Source organism: Manis javanica, chromosome 11 (genome assembly GCF_040802235.1).
Source record: "Manis javanica isolate MJ-LG chromosome 11, MJ_LKY, whole genome shotgun sequence".
NCBI lineage: Eukaryota > Metazoa > Chordata > Mammalia > Pholidota > Manidae > Manis > Manis javanica.
The window spans coordinates 113,916,230-113,940,869 of record NC_133166.1 but is presented as its reverse complement, the minus strand read 5'-3'; the positions used below and the strand labels follow the sequence as shown (position 1 = coordinate 113,940,869).

The 24,640-nt window shown below is 44.2% G+C and overlaps 1 protein-coding gene across 6 annotated transcripts in view; it reads left to right on the top strand.

The window, feature by feature from the left end:
- The first annotated feature begins 2,336 nt into the window (after positions 1 to 2,336).
- KMT5B (lysine methyltransferase 5B) overlaps positions 2,337 to 24,640 on the top strand; it is a 57,276-nt gene continuing 34,972 nt past the window's right edge. Inside the window, exon 1 of one of the 6 annotated variants that reach the window (XM_017674170.3) lies at positions 2,337 to 2,833. The gene's annotated coding sequence lies outside the window, so the exon portion shown is untranslated. The other 5 variants (XM_037002425.2, XM_037002422.2, XM_037002428.2 and 2 more) reach the window with 5 other exon arrangements.

The window sequence follows — 24,640 nt, the reverse complement described above, 5'->3', positions numbered from 1 at the left end:
CATATCACTTTACAACAAGTAGCCACCCTCCATCCAGCCTGGAATTCTGGGGTTGGCATGACCTGTGGGCACAGGATCCCAGCAAGTGAATCCCTGCCAGACAGTTGCTGGGCGAACCTGGCCTTTGAAGGGGGGGCAGGGGGACTGAGAGTGGTGCAGGGTTGGTGGCACCAGGCTGGGGCTCTGGAGGGCCCTGGGCCCTGCTAGGGGGACTGGAGTAGGTTCCATGACCTCAGCCAGCGCCCAGAGAAAGGCATGGCTCCCAGGTCAGCTCCAGGCTGGGCTGGCACTCCTGGGGCTTCTGGGGCTGACCCCTTATGCAGACTCAGTCTTTCTTCATAGAGCGCTTAATACCTTCGTGCTGTCCAGGCTCGGTGGGTCCCCCTGCCTCTGTGGCTTAGCATCTCCACTTGGGGACATTCAGAGGCACCACAGTGTAAACGCCAATGGCTCCTGTCCTGTGGGGGCAGGGCAGGTATCTGGCCACACTACTTCCTGTCCCCCATCCGCCCCTCTCCTGCCAGCTGGCAGGAGGGGAGGCCTCCAGCTGGCCACACTCACTCTGGGAAAGTCAAATTTCCAGTCTCCCCCAGAAGCGCCACCCGGGCTGCCCAGCCTAGCCCCAGCCTCCCTTCAGCACAGCCACAGCAAGGTTCGGAGCGCCCGCTCAGCTCTGCCAGGCCCCGCCCACCCCGAGCCTCCCTGCTGAGGCTGAAAGAGCAGCCAGCAACGTGGGGGCTGGGAGAGGCGGAGACCCCGACCTGGGGAGCCCAAAAGGGAGGAAGCTGTGCTTGGGTTTGCTCCTCTGTCTCCACTGCCAGGCTGCGGGCCTGGCCTGCTCCTTTGCAAGTCATTGTGCAGTGAATAAATGGAGGGGGCCAGCATCCTGGGAGTCTGGGGGCTTTACAGGGCTGGGGGTTTGGGTGTCAGCCCAGGGACCTGTGTTGGGGGGACTCTGGAAAGCTTGGACTGGGAAAGACACTTGTGTTCGAGGCTGTGGAGGGCTGCCCAGGTGTGGCTGGACTTGGGGCCTGGGCATCAAGACCCTGAATGGTCCAGGCAGGGCTGTGGCTGCCCATTGGAGGTAGATGGTTTCCCTCATGTGAGTGCCTCCTGTGGGCATCCAGTGGGGGTAAGGGGGTGACAAAGCCAGTCTCAGTGTTTCTGGGATGCAATTAGAGTATTTGGAACCAAGCACTATGAACATCTTGGAAAGAAGGTTCAGTGACAAATCAGAAACTAATAAAAGCAAAACAATTATTTGTCAGTTGTGTCTGCAAAGAGGAACATGGCAAAGTGAATTCTGTGGCTTTTTAGCGGAAGGGCAGGAAGTGTGAGCAATGTGCCTGGGTGGGCTCCCACTGGCCTCCCACCCCCCACCCCATGTCAGCCTCCCTCAGTGGGAGGAGCTGGGGTTTTGAAGACCTCCACCCGCCTCTGCCTCTGCCTGTTAGACACCATGTGCTCAGCAAATCGCCGTGCCCCAGTTTCCCATCTGTAGAAGGAATAAAAAGCATTATGCCTGCCACCCAGTCAAGGTGTTTGGTGTTACCTGGACCACAGTCCTGGTGGCCATCCACTCTCCTCTGAACTGTCCTTTATAGCGTGTCTATTCTGTGCCAGGCCCTGGGGATGCAGGGGAAACCAAGGCAGACATGGGTCCCTTCCTGGAATCTACCTGCCTGCCAGACCTGCTCACCTCCTCAGCAAAACTGGGCTTCCTCAGTTCCAGAAGCCACAGCACCCCCCAACAACCCCCGACCTTTACACTTGCGGGTCCCACATTTCCTAACCAGTCTCTTTTCCGAACACATTCCGAGCCACCTTTCAGTTCTCTGCTTCCCTAAGGACGCCTTCGGTGCATCTGCCAACCTGTGGCAACCTGTTTCTGCCTGATGTCTACGACGTTTTTCACCAGAGTACTGGATAAGGGCTCTGGCTCAAGCCCTATCAGAGGTCATGTTAAGCTCTCTGTGCCTCAGTTTCCCTAAGTGTAAACTAGGAACCACAGTAGTCCCCACCTCCTGGGGGTTGTTGTAAGGAGTAAATGACAGGGCCCTGAGATCCTTGCCCGGTATGCGGCAAAGGCTGTATACCTGTTACTCTCGCTATTGCTGTTTTGTAGTCATTATCATCAGCCCGCACGGCCTGAGCACTCTCCTTGGAGCAGCCCCTGGCGCACGTAAGCCCCTCGGCATCTTCCCGACTTGCCTAGGCTTCCGGAAGGGCTACACCTTTGGTGCTGGCATTGCCCAACTAGGGAGGGAGGCGTGAATACCCGTTTCACGGAAAACCGGCGCACAGTAGGTGCTCGAGAAATGGCCGATTGACACTGGGAAGCCAGTGGCCCGATCAGTGCGCCCGCACTCCGTCCTTTCGCCCGCACCGAGCGGTGGAATGCTCCGGCTGCCCACATGGTCATTAAGGGTGTATCTGTTTCCAACGACACCCATTCCCACAACAAAGGATCTCGCCTCCGTGGGACCACCTCCCATCGGCGCAGCGGGCGAGAGCCTGCCTGTTCCTCAGGGGTGGCCCTGTCCCGACGCGGGCCCCGTGAGCGCAGCTGCGCAAAGGGACCCCAGCGGGTGTAGGGAGCCCAGCTCGCGGACACCGCGGGGACCAAGCACGAGGGACAAGCAAACGCCAGGGCGGCACCGAAGGGCGCGCGGCGACACCGCCTCCAGCCGCGATTTAAAGGGCAGCGAGCGGCGGAGGGATCCCTGCCGACCGTTCAGCGCGGATCCCTCCGCAACGAGAGACGCGAGGAAACGACTCGGTTCGTCCGCTCAAAATCGTTTTTTGTCCCTCCGCCGTCGGGAGCACCCGGCAGGTACTCATTTCTTTCTCGTGTTTCTCCGCCTCCCCCCCCCCCCCCACCGAGTCCCGTACAAGCAACAGAAGCGGCTGCGACGCCGCAAGCCGACGTGGTGTCCCTCCGCCCGACCGAGAGCACTCCTTTTCGTGTCCTTCCACCGATCCCGGGCGGCGTCCGGGCGGCTCACCGGGGGCGGCGACGCGTCTGCGGCGCAGACGGTGAAGCTCCGGGGCTATGAGGTGAGGGCGCCCGGGCACCGGAGGCGGCACGCGTGGCGTCAGGACGTGGGACGCAGAGCCCCCGGCCCGCGGCTGCCTCTGGGACCCCGCGGCCGCGCGAGCGGCGAGGTGAGGCCCCGGGCGAGGGGGCGCGGGGCGGGCTGAGGGCTCCGGCCGCGGCTGGGACTCATTTCCCGACAGCGGATGGAGCGGGTGGTGCTGCGGCAAGGCCGCCATCTTGGATTTTTACTCTCCATTTTTCTCTGGAATTATTTTTTGGTGATTAATTTTCTTGGGGGCCGGAGAGGTGTCGCCCGGCGGCGAGGGCCCCCCAGCGCGGCGGCCGGACAGCGGGGCCTCGACGCGCCCCGGGAGGAGCGAGCGTCGCCGGCGGTGAGCGGGGCCGGCGCGCGGGCGTGCGGGGGGCGCCGGGCTGGGGGCGGGCCGGCGGCCGGGGCCGGGGCCGGGCGGCGGCCGGGGGAGGGGCGCGGCGGCGGCGGCGGCGGGGGGCGCGGGCCTGCAGTGGGCGCCGCCGCCGGAAGGGAGCGGTAGCGGCCGTCGGGCAGCGCCGGGGCGGCCCGCGGCCGCACGAGGGGAGCAGCCCCGCCGCTCGCGATTGGGGGACGCTGTTTTCTCTCTTCTCCAATGGGCAGCCGTGAACGGTCTCGCCCAATCTGCTACCTCGGCCGCGCTCAACTTTGGGTTGTTTTTGTTTGGGCTCGAGCTCCTCGGCGAGCCCCTGCGGGCCGGCCTCCGCCGCCTCGTCCTCCCTGGACAGGGACGCCGGCCGCGGCCGCCTCCCTGTCCCGACGCCCTGCGCGTCGGCCTGGCCCCTTCGCGCTGCCCACCGTCGCCCCGGGCGACTCGATGGGCCGCGCACACATCCGAAGATGATGTGTGTCGGCGTCGCTCCCACTTCTGCGAGGGAGGGAAGCACGTTTTCAAGATGACAGCTGGACCCAGCTTGCTGTGATAGTAAAGTGTAGAAGTTGGACTCCGAGAAATTCACGCTCTCCATTCGGGTTGAGTTGGCCCCGTTCTGGAGCGATTCCTTCCGATCCATCCAGTGGGGAAAGTTTAGGAATACTCGGGAGGTGGACCTGTGTTCTCTGAAGTTAATATTTAAGAACTTGCCAAGTGAAATTCCCTCGGGGAGAGGGGACTCTTACCTAGAATAGAGGGCAGGTGAACTGATTGTGATCGTGATTCTTCCATCAGGACCTTTTTAGATTTAAACTATTTTGATTTAAAGTATAGTTGAACATGATCCCGTAGGTGTAAAGACTGCTGTGTAGAGTTAGAGGAAGCAGTGACCAGACGAAACTTTTCCCCATTATTTAATATTGAGAACACGCCTGTAACTTTTGATGATTAGCAGTAAAAGCATAAATATTTTGAAAAGCGAACGTGAAATCATTTTTGAAACAGTCACAGATAATTTGTCCATCTTGAAAAGCGCACCTGAAGAGTTACTTGCTATGGATACGTTCACTTTGTACTAGGTAAATGCGGGCAGAGTGCGGCGTTGCTTTATCTTAGATATGGCTCTGAGCAGTAGAAGGAAGGTCTATATATAAGATGTAGCTTCGTTTTTCAGCCAGCTTTTTAGTTGTTTTTATTTTAGTGCAAAAGCTTATTTTACTGATATGTCTTGGTGTAGGAAATGACTTTCATCACTCTAAGAAGCACAAACTTGAATTATTACAACATAAACTTAAAACTAGCCAATGCACTTCAAATTGCAAGCATTAAAACACAGTGATTTGAAAGGCAATTTCTTAATTGGATAGACTGCCAACTTTGAAATCTTAAAATAGATACTTTCTGTTTGAAGTTGGAAATGTGAATTAAACCCTGCAGTTTTAATGGCTAAGAAGTAGGGAGTGAGTGTGCTAGTGCTTTGTCGGAAGGATTTTTAATAGGGGAAGTTTAACAGCTTTCTTTAAATTCTTTCTGCCAACTCTGCACCCCTCCCCCCCAAAAAAACCCTCTACAAATCTGGTTTAACTTTAGTTCTTACTATAAACCCCTTTTCATTCTCATAATTCGGACCATTGGAGTAGGTATCAACGCCTGTGTTTCAGTCTGCTCCTTCATATCCACATCGGACATTGACAGGACCAAGCGTCAGTTTCTTTGTCTGTAAAGTAAACTTCAGTCTCTGAGATCACTTCCAATCCTAAATTATACTTCATCTTTTACACTTAACGGCCACCCTGTTCTCTCACTTCTAAGAGCTATTTTAATCATATTTTGACATCTCTCTGTATAGTTAAGCTGTGTAGTCTGTGTAGTTTTTCCTCCTTTTTTTGGAATGTTATTAAATTGATACTGTAGCTTACAATCAGTTGGATTTTAGAATTGAGAAACTAGAGTAGATCAGCGGCCCCCAGACTGCTTGCTGGCTTCCATATCTGAATGGCCAGTTGCATCTCTGCAAGATATCTTGTTTACTGTACTATAATATTGCACTAACGAAAAGCCAGTGGGCACTGTTGAAAGAAGTAAACAGATCTAGGGAGCATTCCCTAGTGGTAACCCTCTTTGTTTAGGTGATGCACATGTGGCCTAAGTATTGGAGTAAACCCCAGACGGTAGTATGAACGGTAGGGTTTTCTACTGAAATAATAGCAATCTGACTTCAGGAAAGCATGTTCATTTCTAAGCCTTAGTCCTTTCATTTGTAGAGGTAATACTTGTCTCACCTCCCTCATAGGATTGCCAAGCTGGTGAACCCTTAGTTGTGTGTGTCAGGGTGAAATAAACACCCGTATTCTAACTTGGGCATCTTAGTGGATACAAACACCTGGTTAGCCCATTGCTAATAGCACAACGTTTCCCTCAGGTCTTAAGTAGAAAGACCTCTTCAGTAGGAGGGTCATTCTTCTCCTATTCTGCACCCTTCTGCTCAGGTCTTCAGAGACCTGTTTTCACGTGCTTCCTTTTGGGTTGCAAGTTCCTCCCACCGACCTCCCTCACCTAGTAACTCTGCCGGATTTTATTGAAAGCCGAAACTCTCGTGCGCCCTCTAGTGTTCCCTGGACACAACCAGTATTCCAGCACCACGAACAGTGCCCACGGGCTTCCCAGTAGGTTCTTTTTTTTTTAATTTTATATTTTCATTAAGTTATTGATACACGCTCTTATGAAGTTTTCACATGAAAAAACAACGTGGTTACTACATTTACCCATATTATCAAGTCCCCCCACCCATACCCCAATGTAGTCACTGTCCATCAGTGTAGTAAGATGCCACAGATTCACTGTTTGCCTTTGTGCTACACTGTTTTTCCTCTGATCCCCCCGCACCATGTGTACTAAACATAATACCCCTCAATCCCCATCTCCCTCCATCCCTCTGCGCCCTCCCACACCTCTCCCCTTTGGTAACCACTAGTTCCTTCTTGGAGTCTGTGAGTCTGCTGCTGTTTTGTTCCTTCAGTTTTGCTTTGCTGTTATGCTCCACGAATGAGGGAAATCATTTGGCACTTGTCTTTTTCCACCTAGCTATTTTCACTGAGCATAATATCCTCCAGCTCCATCCATGTTGTTGCAAATGGTAGGATTTGTTTCTTTGTTATGGCTGAATAGTATTCCATTGTGTATACATACCACATCTTCTTTATCCATTCATCTACTGATGGACACTTAGGGTGCTTCCATATCTTGACTATTTTAAATAGTGCTGCGATAAACACAGAGGTGCATATGTCTTTTTGAGTCTGACAAGTTGTATTCTTTGGGTAAATTCCAAGAAGTGGAATTTCTGGGTCAAATGGTATTTCTATTTTTAGTTTTTTGAGGAACCCCCATATTGCTTTCCACAATGGTTGAACTAGCTTACATTCCCACCAGCAGTGTAGGAGGGTTCCCCTTTCTCTGCATCCTTGCCAGCATTTGTTGTTTTTAGTCTTATCGATGCTGACCATCCTTACTGGTGTGAGGTGATATCTCATTGTGGTTTTAATTTGCTTTTCCCTGGTGATTAGTGATGTGGAGCATCTTTTCATGTGTCTGTTGGCCATCTGAATTTCTTCTTTGGAGAAGTGTCTCTTCATATCTTCTGCCCATCTGTTAATCAGGTTATTTGCTTTTTGGGTGTTGAGGCGTGTGAGTTCTTTATATTTTGGGTGTTAACCCTTGTCACATATGTCATTTACAAATATATTCTCCCATATTGTAGGATGCCTTTTTGTTCTGTTGATGGTGTCCTTTGCTGTGCATAAGCTTTTTAGTTTGATGTAGTCCCATGTGTTCATTTTTGCTTTTGTTTCTCTTGCTCGAGGAGGTGGGTTCAGGAAGAAGTTGCTCATGCTTATATTCAGGAGATTTTTGCCTACGTTGTCTTCTCTAAGAGTTTTATGGTTTCATGACTTACATTCAGATCTTTGATCCATTTCGAGTTTACTTTTGTGTATGGGGTTAAACAATAATCCAGTTTCATTCTCTTGCATGTAGCTGTCCAGTTTTGCCAACACCAATTGTTGAAGAGGCTGTCATTTCCCCACGATATGTCCATAGCGCCTTTATCATGTATTAATTGACCATATATGGTCTGGTTTATATCTGAGCTCTGGAGTCTGTTCCATTAGTCTATGGGTCTGTTCTTGTGCCAGTACCAAATTGTCTTGATTACTGTGGCTCTGTAGGAGAGCTTTAAGTTGGGGAGCATAATCTCCCAGCTTTATTCTTCCTTCTCCAGATTGCTTTGGGTATTCGTGGTCTTTTGTGGTCCCATATGAATTTTAGAACGATTTGCTCTAGTTTGTTAAAGAATGCTGTTGGTATTTTGATAGGAATTGCATTGAATCTGTAGATTGCTTTAGGCAGGGACAGTTTAACTTCTCCCTTGCAATCTGGATGCCTTGTATTTCTTTGTGTTGTCTGATTGCCGTGGCCAGGACCTCCAGTACTATGTTGAATAGAAGTGGGGAGGGTGGGCATCCTTGTCTTGTTCCTGATCTTAAAGGAAAAGCTTTCAGCTTCTCGCTGTTCAGTATGATGTTGGCTGTGGGTTTGTCATATATGGCCTTTATTATGCTGAGGTTCTTGCCCTCTATACCCATTTTGTTGAGAGTTTTTATCATGAATGAATATTGAATTTTGTCAAATGCTTTTTCAGCATCTATGGAGATGATCCTGTGGTTTTTGTCTTTTTTGTTAATGTGGTGGATGATGTTAATGGATTTTTGAATGTTGTACCATCCTTGCATCCCTGGAATAAATCCTACTTGATCATGATAGATGATCTTTTTGATGCATTTCTGAATTCGGTGTGCTAATATTTTGTTGAGTATTTTTGCATCTATGTTCATCAGGGATATCGGTCTGTAATTTTCTTTTTTTGTGGTGTCTTTGCCTGGTTATGGTATTAGAGTGATGCTGGCCTCATAGAATGAGTTTGGAACTATTCCCTCTTTTTCTACTCTTTGGAAAACTTTAAGGAGGATGGATATTAGGTCTTCACTAAATGTTTGATAAAATTCAGTGGTGAAGCCATCTGGCCCAGGCGTTTTGTTCTTAGGTAGGTTTTTGATTACCAGTTCAATTTTGTTGCTGGTAATTGGTCTGTTCAGATTTTCTGTTTCTTTCTGGATCAGCCTTGGAAAGTTGTATTTTTCTAGAAAGTTGTCCATTTCTTCTAGGTTGTCCAGTTTGTTGGCATATAATATTTCATAGTATTCTCTAATAATTCTTTGTATTGCTGTGGGGTCTGTAGTGATATTTCCTTTCTCATTTCTGATTCTGTTTATGTGTGTAGACTCTCTTTTTTTCTTGATAAATCTGGCTAGGGGTTTATCTATTTTGTTTTATTTTCTCGAAGAACCAGCTCTTGCTTTCATTGATTCTTTCCCCAGTCGGTTCTTGATAAATGTTGCATTGAGTGGATTCTAGGTCTGCAGAATGATTTCTTTTGTCTTATTTCTGTAACAAGTTTGAAATATCTGATACAACTTAATGATCTCTTTGAGGAGTATTTTTATTTTCATGTTTGTGGTATTTGATGCGGGATTTTTATTAAGAAAACCAACTTATGTCTCAGGAAGAGGCGTAAAGGGGGCCTGATTAAGCCAGTGAGGCAGTGAGGCAAAGAGGCCAAATGGACACCTTCTTCTCCTTACCTGTTAAAAACAGAAGCAGACCCCATTTGGGGTCCAGGAGGATTTAAACAAAGCTGGTTGCCTCAGAAAATATGTTTGGTGGATATAAATAGATACCAGGAGTGTTCCTGAACCAAAAAAAAAGGTAATGATTTCTATATTTATGATTTTGATTTATTTTCCTTGATCATCCAATCTAAAGTCCATTCCCACATTATTCTTTCTCCTAATGTCCTATTTATCTCCTTTATAGCTCTTACCAGAATTTACAGTTTCATACTTACTGGATGTTCACCTCTCATCCCACACTATACTCTGAGCTTCCTGGAATCAGGATCCATGTCTCTTTTGTTCTAGGGTCTTATCCTTCAAATATGGGGCAAAAGTATGTTTAAAATTTTGTTTCAGTCAAAATTGTATTGCTTTCTTATGTGGTGTCAAGAGTGTCCAGTCTTGCATCCTGGCCTATGCTTAGTTTTTTTCTAGTTCTCTAAGACTTGCTGTCATTTGTAAAATCTGGGTAATAGTAGTATTGTATATATTTAATACTTTCATTCTATATGTTATATATTATATATTTACATTAAATATTAAATGTGTTTATATTGTATATGTTAAAGGACTGGTGAGGGTAAATGAAAGGATGCATGTAAGGTTATCAGCACAGTTCATGGATCATAATAAGAGCAATGTTGTAAAATGGTGCCCAGAAAACTAGAGCTAAGAGGTGTCTTTCTTGTGCCCAGGATGCCAGATTGTCCCTATGGCATTCAGTTCTTCACTCATGTCTTGAGCAGACATTTACTGAGCTACGTGCTGGACACTGTGCTGCCCACTTGACAGCACATAGCCTGAGACAGTCCCTAAGTGAAGGGGCTACTTTGCAAGACTTCTGTCTCCCACAGTGCCTCTCTGTGTGTCTTACTCATTTCATTTCCTTCCTTCTTCCCTCCCCTTATTCCTTCCATTTAAGTGCCAGTGATAAAGCTCAGATTTTGGGGGTGGAGGTGGGGGTTCATGTATTGGTAGCATATTATGTCAGAAGATGTTAATTACTTTGGCTAGGTAATTTATCTCCCGGAGCCTGTTTCTTTTAAACTAAGACCTTTGCTCTGGAAATCAGTGATTCTTTGAATTGAGAGAATATTGAAATGCTTGGTAAGTAGTCCTTTGATTAATATTACTTGCTTCATAGTCCGTACTTCTCTTCTGAGTTCTAACATCTTATGTATGACAGCATCACCTGAGTAGTGCCACCCTCTTCTAATTTAGGAAATCCATCTTTCCTGCAAACCTGGCCCTTCTCTAGTCCCAAACTCAGGTTATAGCGATCTTGCAGTCTCCCCAACTACAGCTTTTGCCCCAACTAGAGATTTCTGACTCATCTTGAATTCCTTTTTGTCCATACTAACTGTATCTAATTTGTTACCAAGGCTTGCCAACCTTATATTTGAAATCCCAGAGATTTTCTCTCCGTTTGCATTCACTGCTACTGTTGAACTAGAGTTTCTCTCTGCCTCCAGTCACATGCTTTTCTACCAGTGGGTTCTTTTTCTAGAGTATGATTGAGCAAACTCCCCAACTTCTCATCCGTACCACAATGAAAAGCACCTACTTTACTCGGTGTGATAATTAAATGATAATATGAATATAGGAAGCACCAAATGAATGGAGGAGTTATTATTTAAATTGTTGCTTTAAAAATTGAGTTAACACTAAGAAAAAATATTTTACCAGAGACATAACAATCTAAATTCCACTGTAACAAAATCTATATAGTTCCTCTAAATCTTGATGTATGAGGTGGAGCTTGGTATGATCTTTAATTATACATTGTTGCTTAAAGTCACAGCCTCTTCTCTTCAGGAACAGTAGGAAACGCAAAGCTGATCTCACTCTGTATTAAAAATTAACACCCCAGTCCTTTTTTATTGTCTTGAAAATTGGTACTTTAATAGATAAGTTGATGTGATTTTTTTTCTTATGGTAGTTACGGTAGGATGAGGCATGGAGGGAAGGAAGTTTCTTTAAACAGATGTTTAAAGTTTTATGAATAATATACCTCAACACACTTGGCCCTACGTTTCTGCCTTAGTTACTTGAAGAGGCAGTTAGAAACCTTTATTTTATTAGCAGTTTCTGCCCATTTAATTCTTGTGCCAGACTGATGAGGTGGGCCCCATTTTCATTTTACTAATGAGGCATTAGTGATGTTAAATGACTTGTCCATGGCTGTACCACTAGAGAGTAATGAATAGTGCATGGTGGGACCCAGGCCTTTGGACTCCATCCTGAACCACTGGGTGTGCTGCTTCCTGCAGAGTCTACCACCTGGCAAACTCAGCTTTGGCCTTTAAGACCCAGCCCCAAAAATCACCTTTTGGAAGTTTTTCCTCACCCTTGTCTTTGCCCAGTAAGAATTGATTATTCTTTGTTAGGCTTTACCTACCTTAACAGCTTCTGAGGAACTCTGGGCTGTACTTACAGACTAGTGACATTAGGTGGCATCTGTTCATAAAAAGAATAAAATGCTGTTTGAGTGCAGGAAGGAAGCATTCTTGATTTTATTTATAGGCCCTAGGAGGTAAGCAGATGGACCAGGTACAGAGAGATGGGAGGAAGGTTTGTGGTTGTGTTTTATTTTGTTGAGGAATTTCCCTCAACAACCACAATCATATTTTAGAAATAGCTACTGAGACAGTTGGAGATGTGGATCTTGCTTATATAAAATCCTTTGTTGTGATACGTATTGGATGTGGATAAATAAGGAACTAGGAAGCAATATTTTCTGTAATGAGGCAAGTAGAGAGAGGAGTTTAGTACATGCCCAGCCATAGATCTGTGGCCCAGTAGGTAAGTGTAAATGTTGGGTATGCCTGATCATAGACTTATTTTGCTGTTTAAAATGTTCTAAGTGAAATATCCTGATTGTTTTAGTTTCCTTTTTTAGGGTTTTTATATAAACATAAAAGTGTTCATAACACTTCTAAGTATGGTCTTCTTATCTAAGCACACTGTATGACTTAATTAGGTGTGTAACTGAGATATCAGCTTTATCTTCAAAATTTATATAGCTCTCTGTAGCCATGTTTCATACCTACAGTTGAAGGGGGAGAATTACTTTTCTTTTTAAATGCATTTAAAACAACTTTTTAATGGTGTTTAAAATCGTCTTTCTTGTGACATGTTGGAGTTTTGTGTATTTCTGGAGTCTGGTACTAAAGCATTTCTGATTTACTTGTTCATGGTTTCTGTATTAGTTTCCTGTGGGTGCTGTAACGCATGACCACAAACTTGGAGACTTAGAACAAGGGAAATGTATTCTCTTACAGTTCAGAGGCCAGTTCCCCATCAGTTTCACTGGGCCAAAATCAGGGTATGAGCAGGACTTCCCCTGGAGGCTCTAGGAGAGACTTGATCCTTGCCTCTACCAGCTGGTGGCTCAGGTGTTCCTTGCTTGAGACTGCATCCCTCCAGTCTTTGCCTCTCCTATTGTGTGTGGTGTCAAATCTCCAACTGCCCCTCTCTTATAAGGGCACTTGTGATGGCAGTTGGAGCTCACCTGGGTCATCAGCTTCATCTCAAAATCTGTAATTTAATCACGCCTCCAATGACCCTTTTCTTTATAAATGAACATTTGCAGATTCCAGACTAGGACTGGTATCTTTTGGAGGCTGTTTCTAGCCTAGTACAGTCTCCTCTTCAGCAGTTAGCACAACCAGCCCAGCGTGATTAGGTGATTAGTGATGCCATATCTAGTCGCCATTTTGTCCTGAAGGGGTGAGCAAAGCATTATTGTACACAGGTGGGAAACTGCAGGGGATCCGGTGCAGGTCCCTTTCCCACCTGAGGCTGCTTGGGAAGCTCTTACGTGTGAGTTTGACTCTGCAAAGCTGGGAGAGAAATGATACTTTAATAATAACATGACATTAGTAATTACTTTGCTTTGGAGCTTGGTATTAAATACTCAGATTCACATTTGAATTTGTGTGACAGCTCCGGACTTAGAGCAACAGCTCTGCCTTAGGTGAAAGGTCAATTGTGAATTCCCCAGGCTTTACTTGCAGCACTAATTGAACTCTGACAAGTCATCTAACTTCTCAAATGAGATACATTTCTGACAATATTTATAGGAGCAGATTTTTAACAGGTGTGATCACGAATTCATGGTAGTTTTCTAACACATTGGCAACTGAAGTACTGCCCTGCCAAATTGTATGTTGTAGTATTTAATGGACTGTTGAACGCTTTGGGCAGTTTTGCAAGGCTTCTTATATTGACCTGATCATATGAATTATTACTAACAGATTCTGTGGAACCTTGGAGATAGATTGATTGCAGATAGATCTGAAATAGCCATTGATAAAGACTGATTTGGAATTCTTTGATAGATTGTTGAGTGCTTTTGTAATTATAGATTTGAGGAAAGGGGTTTATAACCAGATGGGCTTATATGCAGCAGTTAGGTTTCAGACTAGAAAAGGGATGTGTGGTGTGATTGGGCCTGTAGCATGTTGGACCTAGTGCTGGGTTCCAGCGATCAGAAGGTGTGCCTCTGCCTGTGGACACTGCAGTGGGGAAGACAAGTGCTGTCGGGTAATTACATTAAGCAGTGGGTACAGTTGTAATAAGCATCATGAAGGAGGAAAAAGTGTGTAACAAGTGTCTTGCCAATGGGTTTCAGCCCTGGGCAAGTTCGCTATGGATTTGATGTGACCAAAGAAATTGACAGCAAAACGTTCTTGGGGTGAAAGGGTTATACCCAACTTTATTTCCAGGTGGCAGGTCAGTGCCTAAAATCCCATCACTCAGAGCAAGTCTGCATGCAGCAAGCCGGTCTCTGCCTCTGGGCCCCTCTGCCCACACAGCCGTCCTCTGGGCCTCTGTCCTCAGCGCTGCCACCACTCCAGCCTCTGCTCTGCTCTCCTGCAGTGGTACAGCCCTGCCACCATGTCACGCCCAGAGCACTGGGCAGAGCTCTTTATATAGAGTCAACAGCCATGTATTGCCCACAGGTGTGCAGTGAGCCAGTCAGCCAGGGCCAGGTGAGAATCCTGGCCACAGGAACTCTCATTTTATCCACACAAGTCAGTCTGTGGGATGGAGGACTGGGAGGTCCGGGGAATGGTGGGCAGATGGCAGTTCTCAAGTACAAAGGCCCTCGGGGCACCGAGCACACCAGGGGATGTAAGTTAGGCTGTGTCTGGAGCATTGGCTGCAGCAAGGGCAGGGACGGGCAGGGCTGGATCATGCAGGACCTTGTCACAATTTCAGAGAACTTTTATTTTGTTATTGTGTGTAATTTTCACATGTGAGATAGGCTGGCCAGACATGTGAGAGCCCAGAAGGGGAAACCGGTTTTTTGCTTAGCCACTGGGACAGTGTTGGAACCGATGGCAGCCTTAGTGTTCTCACTCCTGGGCCAGTGTGGCCTCTTTTGTTCTTGGGTGTGTTGGAGTGGGGGTTGGGGGGTGTTTCCTCTTTGGACAGTGCTTTCTCTCATTTCTATGCTTTTTCTTGATGTTTGTCTTCCTTGTGCTTATTTTAAATATAAAGTTCTTGGAAGTGTGGGATTGTGACCTCGTGAGCATCCCAAAGCCCACAAGTGAAGGTGTCAGAAATGTGTAAAAGTTTCAGTGACGTGGTAGGCTTCTCGTTACCCCAGAAGTCAGATTTTTGAATTGCAGTACTTAAGGTTTTAGAAATTGGCTTTAACTTACGTATAAATGATGCAGAGGATTTTTGTGGAGTCTGTTTTAGTTTCCTTTTATAATGTGTGTATATATATATATATTTAAATTTTTATTACAAAAGTAATACATGCTCATTTTGAAAATTTGAACCTTTTGAAGAATATCTCCTGTGACAGGTAAAAATTGCTGTTAATCTCATTCTCCAGAGATAATACTGTTAGCCATTTATTTTATTAGTTTTCTTAGCAAATTATAGTTGAACCACTCACAAATACTTGCTCTGCTTTTTCTTCATAAAGATGTCCTGAAGTCCTCTAGCAAGCTAGACCCTACTTTTTAGAATGTGTGTTACCTTTTCCTTTCAACCATTTGAGGATTGTTTCTCTGCCACTGGATAATTTCTCTAGGATAAATGGAAACGGCTCCACTTTATGTACTGGTTTGAGTGTCCTTGGTCCTAGCCGGGAATTATGGTGACATTCTTGATAGTTCTTCAGAAGCACGTTTCCTTTTTTCTAACAGATTTTTTTAAACCCTAGTTTGTGTTTAAGACAGTCAACAAAAAACTGTGGTCCAAAAGCTTTAAGTAAAAAAGGGATTGGAACCAGAGTTCTCAGATTGGGCACTGAGCAGTTAACTCAAGAGTTACCAAACAGTTTATAATCCCATGTGTGTCCATAAAGGACAGTAGTAGGATAGGAGGACGCCGACATGTGTTGAGGGCCCATCACTGCCGGTAATGTGAAGTCCATCACTGTACTTTACATGAACCAGACACATTTTCTGTGAAACAGTTCTGCTTTCTGTTAAAACTTTTCAAGCATCGGGAGTTTTTTGTTCATTTTCCAATTACAAATTCAGAGGTTCAATAAACATTTGGGGGCAAAATTTTTTTAATGTTAATCCCCAAAGACGGCCATGGCTGTTGGTGATTTTGAATGCATGGTGGTAATGGTATGTGTGCTTTTTACCTTAGTGATATTATAATATGACCGGAAGTTTCCTTTTTAAATACAACTCTAAATAATTCCTTAAATACTTTCCTCTTTAAATACAACTCTACTTTAGCAGTTTTCAAGTATGTTCTATATTATCAAAAATTGTCTGCCCTTTCACTTATGTTTGGCACTAGAATCTGAAGTAACATGCTGGTTTCCCCACCTCGTGGTGCAGTGATACCACATAAGGTGGATCTTCCTTTCCTGTTGACTTTAGTGTCAGACAAACCTCTCAAGAGAATGGTACTGCCCATCCCAGAGCACAGTTAGTTACACTGGGTTTCTGTAGAGACTGCTCACATCATTTTTTATGAATACTCAAAAATGTAGGGGGGAAAGCCTTGCTCAGTACCCTCAGGAATTCCACCCCATTAGCACACTAAGATGGTCTTTATTATTCCAATCAGAGAATTAACTAATCTTATATATATTCATTTAAAAATTATTAATAAAGATCCATTTATAAACTCTCAAAGCATATTGTTCTCAGATTAGCTCACCTATTCCTATCGTCTCCCACCCTCTGAATTTAATTTACGTATGTCTTTTCTGGCACATGGAATGTCTAGTCTTTTTCTCTTATTTGAAACAAATGAACTTAAGAACTTGGAAGACTCCTTTTTATTCCTTATATTCCTCTCTGCCATCTGATTCTTTGCCCAAAGCCCATGTTCTAAGAACTACCCATTTTAGGAGGTCTCTGTCATTTCTGAGAGAGGCTCCTGGGTCGCCAGTGGCCCATCCTGTCCTTGAGTCTCCTCTCATGAAAGAGAGAGGTCTGCCTTCTGAGCATCTGCAGCCCTTTGCAGAGCCGGCCCCTCCCTTCCCGAAGCGAGGGTCCCTCCTGGAGCAGCTTTGTTCTGGCTCCCCCTGTTTCCTCACCGGTTGTTCTTTTTGGGTCCTCTGCTGCTGGTCCCTCATTTGGATCCCCAAATATTTGGGTGTCTTCTTAGTCCTTAGACTGCCTTCATCTGTACTCACTCCATGGGTGATTTCTTCTTGTCCCATAGCTAGAAATAGCATTAGTGCTCTGACTCCATGTTTGTATATCCAGCCCAGACCTGTACTGCAGGCCCTTGTATCCATCTGCCTACTCAGCATCTCTGCTTGGACTCCAGTGGCCATCTCAGACGTGACCGAAACCAGACTCTGCACCCATCCACTGTGGAAACCTAGTCCTCTGGTAGTCTCTGGCCTCCATACATGCTATTCCCAATCTTTCGTTTGGAAGTATGATTGAGTACTCTGTCATATGCTCTGTTAATGGATCTCACCTATCAGGAAAACCTTCAGGAAAAATCCTGAAACCAACCACTTCTCCCACTTCTACTGCTGCAAACCACCAGTAACTCTTCTGTTTAGTGCAGTAGTCTCTTAAGTAGTACTTCTGTCTTGTCCCCCAAATTATTAGTGGCTTCATTAGATCTGTTTTTTGTTTTGCTTTGAAGCATTCATTTGTGAGCTCTTGCCATAGCAGGCAGCTAGCGTGAGCCCTTAAAACTGCACCTTGGGCTCAAGATGGTGGCATGAGTAAGGTGGCGAAAATCTCCTCCCAAAAGCATATGTATTTTTGAAAATACAAAAAATACAACTACACCTAAAAGAGAGACCAGAAGATACAGTACAACAGCCAAGCTACATCTACATCTGCGAGACCTCAGCATCTCACGTAAAGGGTAAGATACAAAGCCACAACCCGGCGGAACCCGAGCACTCCCCCCACCCCAGCTCACTAGCACGAGGAAAAGAATCAGAGTGCGGCGGGAGTGGAAGCCTAGGACGGCTAAATAACCAGCCCCAGTAATCTGCACCGGGAGCACAGACACACATTGCTTGGTGTACTGGATATTAGAGAAACAGAAAGGTAAAATTGGAGACAGAGACTGCGAGTGGGTCCCCACAGAGCTCCCCTGGGACAAAAGAAAAGAGGGTGCTTTTTTAAAAGTCTTAAAGGGACAAGGGCTTAACAGCTGGACAAAATCGTCCCAGCACACTCAGCTCAGCAGGCTGGGAATCCTAAGGAACTTCAGGTGCCCCAACTCCCTGGGGGGTAATGCAGCCCCAAAGCCCCTCACGACGATAAGCAGCCCATCATTCATTCCCCCCAGCTGGCGCTGCAAGCAAACCAGCTGGCCCGCCCCAGCAGCAGAGCAGCCAGAGAGTGTCCCACCCACAGCAACCACAGTCTCCTCCCAGCGTGCAGCTAACCGTGACAGACCCAGAGGCTGCCGCCAGCGTGTAGCTACCCAGCACAGATGGAGGAAGCTGGAGCAAGGTCCAGAAGGCACGAAGGGGCGCCGTTCTCGCAGGAGAACACACCCTGTGTGCCTGCCACTCCCCGCAGGATGCCCCACCCACAGCAGCTCAGGAGATTAGCCCAGAGAGTGCTCCCTGTCTGCGGGTAACTGACACAGGCAGTGGAGAAGGGCAAGGCGACCAGAAAGCAGGAAGGGACTTTGTTCTCCCAGCTGACACAAGCGCCACCTGCCTGTGACCACTTCTATTGCCATGAAAAGGCAGAAGAATCTGGTCCAGTCAAAAATCACTCAGACAACCCCAGAGAGAGGGCTTGGTAAGATAGATATAACCAATCTTCCTGAAAAAGAATTCAAAATAAAAGTCATAACCATGCTGATGGATCTGCAGAGAAATATGCAAGAGCTAAGAGATGAAGTCCAGAGGGAGATAACAGAAATGAAACAATCTCTGGAAGGACTTAAGAGCAGACTGGATGAGGTGCAAGAGACTGTTAATGGAATAGAAATCAGAGAACAGGAACACAGAGAAGCTGAGGCAGAGAGAGATAAAAGGATCTCCAGGAATGAAAGAATATTAAGAGAACTGTGTGACCAATCCAAACAGAACAATATTCGCATTATAGGAGTACCAGAAGAAGAACAGAGAGAAAAAGGGATAGAAAGTGTCTTTGAAGAAATAATTGCTGAAAACTTCCCCAAGCTGGGAGAGGAAATAGTCTCTCAGACCATGGAAGCCCACATATCTCCCAACACAAGGGACCCAAGGAGGACAACACCAAGACATATAATAATTAAAATGGCAAAGATCAAAGACAAGGACAGAGTATTAAAGGCAGCCAGAGAGAGAAAAAAGATCACACCTACAAAGGAAAACCCATCAGGCTATCATCAGACTTCTCAACAGAAACCTTACAGGCCAGAAGAGAATGCAATGATATATTTAATGCAATGAAACAGAAGGGCCTTGAACCAAGAATACTGTATCCAGCACAATTATTTAAATATGAAGGAGGGGTTAAACAATTCCCAGACAAGCAAAAGTTGAGGGATTTGCCTCCCACAGACCAACTCTACAGGATATTTTAAAGGGAATGCTCTAGATGGAAGCACTCCTAAGGCTAAATAGATGTCACCAGAGAAAATAAAATCACAGCAAAGAAAGCAGACCAACCAAATACTAAAGGCAAAAAGTAAGATCAACTATTCACAAAAGCAGTCAATGGAAACACAAGAGTACAGAATAAAACACCTAACATATAAAGAATGGAGGAGGAAGAATAAGAAGGGAGAGAAATAAAGAATCATCACACTGTGTTTATAATAGCTTAATAAGAGAGTTAAGTTAGACAGTTAGATAGTAAAGAAGCTACCCTTGAACCTTTGGTAACCACGAATCCAAAGTCTGCAATGGCAATAAGTACATATCTTTTCGATAATCAAATGTAAATGGACTAAATGCACCAATCAAAAGATACAGAGTAATAGAATGGATAAAAAAAAGCAAGACCCAACAAGAGACTCACCTCAAACTCAAAGACACACACAGACTAAAAGTGAAGGGATGGAAAAAGATATTTCACACAAACAATAGAAAAAAGCAGATGTTGCAGTACTAGTATCAGACAAAATAGACTTCAAAACAAAGAAAGTAACAAGAGATAAAGAAGGACATACATAATGATAAAGGGGGCAGTCCAACAAGGGGATATAACCATTACTAATATATATGCACCCAATACAGGAGCACCGACATATGTGAAACAAATACTAACAGAATTACAGGACCAAATAGAATGCAATGCATTCATTTTGGGAGACTTTAGCACACCACTCACTCCAAAGGACAGATCCACCAGACAGAAAATAAGTAGGATACAGAGGCACTAAACAATACACTAGAACAGATGGACCTAATAGACATCTACAGAACTCTACACCCAAAAGCAGCAGGATACACATTCTTCTCAAGTCCACATGGAACATTTTCCAGAATAGACCACATACTAAGCCACAATCACTAAATTAAAAAAGATTGAAATTGTACCAACGAACTTCTCACATCACAAAGGTATAAAACTAGAAATAAATTGTACAAAGAAAACAAAAAGGCTCACAAACACATGGAGGCTTAACAACACGCTACTAAATAATCAGTGGATCAATGACCAAATTAAAACAGAGATCAAGCAATATGACAACAACAGCACAAAGCCCCACCTTCTGTGGGAAGCAGTGAAAGCAGTTCTAAGAGGAAAGTATATAGCAATCCAGGCCTATTTAAAGAAGGAAGAACAATCCCAAACGAATAGTCTAAAGTCGCAATTATTGAAACTGGAAAAAGAAGAACAAATGAGGCCCCAAATCAACAGAACGAGGGACATAATAAAGATCACAGAAGAAATAAATAAAATTGAGAAGAATAAAACAATAGAAAAATCAATGAAACCAAGAGCTGGTTCTTTGAGAAAATAAACAAAACAGATAAACCCCTAGCCAGACTTACTAAGAGAAAAAGAGAATTTATACACATAAACAGAATCAGAAATGAGAAAGGAAAAATCATGTTGGACCCCACAGAAATACAAAGAATTATTAGAGAATACTATGAAAATCTATATGCTAACAAAGTAGATAACCAAGAAGAAATGGACAAGTTCCTAGAAAAATACAACCTTCCAAGACTGACCAAGGAAGAAACAGAAAATCTAAACAGACCAATTACCAGCAATGAAATTGAATTAGTAATCAAACTACCCAAGAACAAAACTGCCGGTCCAGATGGATTCACCATTGAATTTTATCAGACGTATAGAAAAGACATAATACCCATTCTCCTTAAAGTTTTCCAAAAAGTAGAAGAGGAGGGAATACGTCCAAACTCATTCATTCTATGAAGCCAGCATCACTCTAATACCAAAACCAGACAAAGACCCCACAAAAAAAGAAAATTATAGACCCAAATCCCTGATGAACATAGATGTAAAAATACTCCACAAAATATTAGCAAACCGAATTCAAAAATATATCAAAAGGATCATACACCATGACCAAGTGGGATTCATCCCAGGGATGCAAGGATGGTACAACATTTGAAAATCCATCAGCATCATCTACCACATCAACAAAAAGGAGGACAAAAACCATGTGATCATCTCCATAGATGCTGAAAAAGCATTCGACAAAATTCAACATCCATTCATGATAAAAACTCTCAACAAAATGGGTATAGAGGGCAAGTACCTCAACATAATAAAGGCCATATATGATAAGCCCAAAGCCAACATCATACTTAACAGCAAGAAGCTGAAAGGGAACAAGACAGGGATGCCCACTCTCCCCACTGTTATTCAACATAGTACTGGAGGTCCTACCATGGCAATCAGACAAAACAAAGAAATACAAGGCTCCAGATTGGTAGAGAAGTCAAACTGTCACTATTTATTTGCAAATGACATGATATTGTACATAAAAAAACCCTAAAGACTCCACTCCAAAACTACTAGAACTAATATCGGAATTCAGCAAAGTTGCAGGATACAAAATTAATACACAGAAGTCTGTTGCATTCCTATGCACTAATGATGAACTAGCAGAAGGAGAAATCAGGAAAACGATTCCATTCACAATAACATCAAAAAGAATAAAATACCTAGGAATAAACCTAACCAAAGAAGTGAAAAACCTGTACTCTGAAAACTACAGACACTCTTAAGAGAAATTAAAGAATACAGTAACAAATGGAAACTCATCCCATGCTCCTGGCTAGGAAGGATTAATATTGTCAAAATGGCCATCCTTCCTAAAGCAAACTACAGATACAATGCAATTCCTATCAAAATACCAACAGCGTTCTTCAGTGAACTGGAACAAATAGTTCTAAAATTATACGGAACCACAAAATACCCAGAATACCCAAAGCAATCCTGAGAAGGAAGAATAAAGCAGGGGGGATCTCGCTTCCCAACTTCACACTCTACTACAAAGCCACAGTAATCAAGACAATTTGGTACTGGCACAAGAACAGACCCACAGACCAGTGGAACAGAATAGAGTCTCCAGACATTAACCCAAACATATACGGTCAATTAATATATGATAAAGGAGTCATGGATGTATAGTAGGGAAATGACAGCCTCTTCAACAGCTGGTGTTGGCAAAACTGGACAGCTACATGTAAGAGAATGAAACTGGATCATTATCTAACCCCATACACGAAAGTAAATTTGAAATGGATCAAAAGACCTGAATGTAAGTTATGAAACCATAAAACTCTTAGAAGAAAACATAGGTAAAAATCTCTTGGACATAAACACAAGCAACTTCTTCATGAACATATCTCCCCGGGCAAGGGAAACAAAAGCAAAAATGAACAAGTGAGACTATATCAAGCTGAAAAGCCTCTGTACAGCAAAGGACACCATCAATAGAACAAAAAGGCATCCTACAGTATGGGAGAATATATTCATAAATGACATATCCGATAAAGGGTTTATATCCAAAATATATAAAGAGCTCATGTACCTCAACAAACAGAAATCAAACAATCCAATTAAAAAATGGGCACAGGATCTGAACAGACATTTCTCTAAAGAAGAAATTCAGATGACCAACAGACACATGAAAAGATGCTCCACATCACTAATCATTAGAGAAATGCAAATTAAAACCACAATGAGATGTCACTTCACACCAGTAAGGATGGCCACCATCCAAAAGACAAACAACAACAAATGTTGGTGAGGATGTGGAGAACGGGGAACCCTCCTACATTGCTGTTGGGAATGTAAATTAGTTCAACCATTGTGGAAAGCAGTATGGAGGTTCCTCAAAAAACTAAAAATAGAAATACCATTTGACCCAGGAATTCCACTCCTAGGAATTTACCCTAAGAATGCAGCAGCCCAGTTTGAAAAAGACAGATGCACCCCTATGTTTATTGCAGCACTATTTACAATAGCCAAGAAATGGAAGCAACCTAAGTGTCCATCATAGATGAATGGATAAAGAAGATGTGGTACATATACACAATGGAATATTATTCAGCCATAAGAAGAAAACAAATCCTACCATTTGCAACAACATGGATGGAGCTAGAGGGTATTATACTCAGTGAAATAAGCCAGGCGGAGAAAGCCAAGTACCAAATGATTTCACTCATCTGTGGAGCATAAGAACAAAGAAGAAAACTGAAGAAACAAACCAGCAGCAGAATCACAGAACCCAAGAATGGACTAACAGGTAACAAAAGGAAAGGGACTGGGGAGGATGGGTGGGAAGGGAAGGATAAGGGGAAAAAAAGGGGCATTACTATTAGCAGATGTAATGTAGGGGGTGGGGGGCACAGGGAGGGCTGTACAACACAGTGAAGACAAGTAGTGATTCTACAGCATCTTACTACGCTGATGGACAGTGACTGTAATGGGGTTTGTGGGGGGGACTTGGTGATGATGGGGGGAGTCTAGTGATTAGCTGAAGTGTGCTACTAAAATGATTTATTGGTGAACTTACCTAATTCTCAGGAGAAAAATTAAGTTGATAAGATAATTTCCTCAAATTAAAAATTTTTATTCCCTAGTTTTCTTTAAAATTCAGTATCAGTTATTTGCCCTAACAGATGAGCAAGTGAGTAAATAAGTAACTTAGAACAATAGTTCTCACACCAGAGTTTGAAGCAGAATCACATGGAGGACTTATTAAAACATAGATGGCTGGGCCTCATCCCGGGTTTTCTTTTTTTATTTAAATCTCTGAATGGGCCCAGTGGATCCTAATTAAAAGCACATCCTACTCACATTACCCTATAAAAATGCAAAGACTTATAAATAAAAAATAAAAATAAATATATCTCTGGGAATGTTGGTTGACCCTTAAGGCTTCTCTGTGGAGAGATAACTTGCTATTTTTGGTCTGTTGATTTTAAAGCCACATCGCTCTTTTCTGTTTCATATAGTTGACATTTTGTGTCTTATCATCAAGGAGTATCAGGACTCTGAAAGAGCCTTAAAAAAAACCATTCTTCTGTCATTATCCATACCTCGTGTGTTGGATGTGGGCCTTGAGATGGGCTTCCTAAAGGGCAAAAAGCCCTTCTTAATTCTTTCTCCTTGGAGGTGCCCGATGTGGGGGGTGACCAGAAAGCCTGCTGGTGGGTGGTGTGGAGACTACAGTGGCGGCAGTGTGGTCCCTGTTGGGCCTGCCTGCACGGCCTCTCTCAGCACCTCTCATAACACAGGCCATTTTGTGAAAGAATTGAGGATTTGAAGGAGTCAATCTATAACTTCAACTTACAGTTAAAAAAAATAAATACAGGTTCTGTTAGGTGGTTTAGACCACAACCTCGTTTATCTGTGAGTGCCTCTGATCTACTCTGTGTTGTGCTAAAGAAAAGAGAAATAAATTCTTGACCTGGCGAACTCTAATCAGTTAGGAAGCAGACCATTATTATATAGTGACAGAAGGGCTTTTACCTAAATTTTGTAGTAGGGACGTCTGTGTGGATTTGGCACGGAGGATCAAGGATGCCTTCTTGGAACCTGAAGCTATTGGCCAGACAG